General features: G+C 26.0%; 1 non-coding gene across 1 annotated transcript; it reads right to left on the bottom strand.

Annotated features, from left to right (window-relative positions):
- Positions 1-690: 690 nt before the first annotated feature.
- Positions 691-790, bottom strand: Phum_PHUM573170. The gene has a single exon (XR_009833546.1). It is a non-coding gene; the product is annotated as a microRNA, putative (microRNA).
- Between the last annotated feature and the right edge of the window lie 1,215 nt (positions 791-2,005).

Genomic DNA, 2,005 nt, shown 5'->3' on the forward strand with positions numbered 1-2,005 from the left:
TAATAATAATAATAATTACACAATATGTCGTAATAATAACAATAATAAAATTATTGTAAGGGAGGGAGGAGGGGGGAAAAGTAAATTTTATCACGTAATAAATTATTAAATTTAAACGGTTTTATAGATGCAGTATAATAATTTGGTTTATTTTTTTTATAGCTTTTATAGCTTCAGGTTAGATAAAAATAAATTTATAGCCGTTAATAAAAAAAAAAGTTTTTGTTAATCAATGACAAAAAAAAAAAAAAATCACATAACGTAAACACACAGACAGACACACACAGACACGTCACGTGTTCGTGAAACCCAAAAAAAAAATAATAATAATAATGATAAGCAATCGCGTTTTTAATCTATATATACATTCTGTTTATTTGTAGCAACGCTATAAAAACAAAAAAAAAGGAGGGGGAGAGGAGGAGGAAGAGGAGGAGGAAGAGGAGGAGGAAGAGGAGGAGAAAGGTAACAGGTAGTTGAATTCGTTATATTTCAATTTTACACGTGATTATTTATATATATATATATATATATTATTTCCGGTTTGTTGTTACGTCATTTATCATTTTAAAAATCACATTTACGTCATGTTCCAGAAATTTCTTTTTTCTTTCTTTTTTTTATCGTTTATTATTATTATCATTTTTATTAAATTTGGTGAGTTTTTTTTTTTTTTTAGTTGTACGTGTGGAAAACAGTTGATTCGGATTCAGAATTCAAACGCCTTGCCAATATTATATATAAAAAAGGTAAAGCGTAGGAATTCTAAATCGAAACCGAACTTTTTTTTTCTTTAAAATTCGTACCTGAAAAACCTGAAATTAATATTAAAAAAAAAAAAAAAATTTTATGGGAATATACGATTTGCATATACACGTAGCGTTTTATACATAGATTTTATACAACAATAATAAAATTATTATTAATAATAATAATAAATGTAAAATGTTATAAAACGTAATAAAATAGTTAAAGTTTTAGTTATAAATTTATTGGTTTGAATCTATTTTAATTCTTTGGTGATTGAACTAAAACCAAAATTTGCACATCCGTTTAAACTTTTAATCTTTCATAACTTTCACATAAAACTTTCATATTAATTTTGTTTTACTTATATCTTAACGTTTTAAAATCAAATTTAATATTTATTGTTTTTTTTTTTTGACATTATTGTTACTTTGTTGTTGTTGTTGTTGTTCTTGTTGTTTTCAAATTATTTAATTTTATTTTATATTGAAATTTTATTATTATTATTATTATTATTATTATTATTATTATTATTATTATTATTATTATTATTATTATTATTATTATAGACGAAATAGAAAATATAGCATCACTATTGCCAGGAATGGTGGTGTACTCCTGTCAATCAACTACTCTGAGGCTGGGTAGGAAGGATGTTTTAAGGGTGGGGGGTTCTGGGATTAATTGGGTGACTCCTGGGGTGAGTCTTCAACTTGGATGTCTTGTGAGAGCTCGAGATGGCCAGGTTGAGCCTGAAAAGGGAAAGATCGGTCCCAAAAAGTCACCGAGTTGAGAGTCGTGGGTTCGAGTACTGTCAGTGGAGTTTGTTTAATTTTCAAACGCTCCTCCCTACAGAAAAAAAGTCAAAAACGTCCAAGAGTTTTAGTTGGGTAGTGGCTTCGGATAAGTCCCTAACTCTCCCTGATAGATAGTATTATTATTATTATTAATTTTTCATTTTAGAAGGGGGGGAAGAAGAGAGGGAGGGGCTGAATGTTAAAGACTCGCCGATTACACGATTTAATTATAATTTTTAATTTATTTTTTTATTTAAAACGGGATAATTTTATTTTAACAACATTAAATATATAAAAGTTTTTTGAATAATAATAATAATAATAATAATAATAATAATAATAATAATAATAATAATAATATTAATAATAATAATAATAAATTTGTTACAAATTATTAAAAATATAAAATCGAGAAATTAAAAGTTTGAAAACAATTTTTAGAGGGGGGGCGAAAAAGGGGA

The sequence above is a fragment of the Pediculus humanus genome, genomic scaffold (genome assembly GCF_000006295.1).
Source record: "Pediculus humanus corporis 1103172108303 genomic scaffold, whole genome shotgun sequence".
Lineage (NCBI taxonomy): Eukaryota > Metazoa > Arthropoda > Insecta > Psocodea > Pediculidae > Pediculus > Pediculus humanus.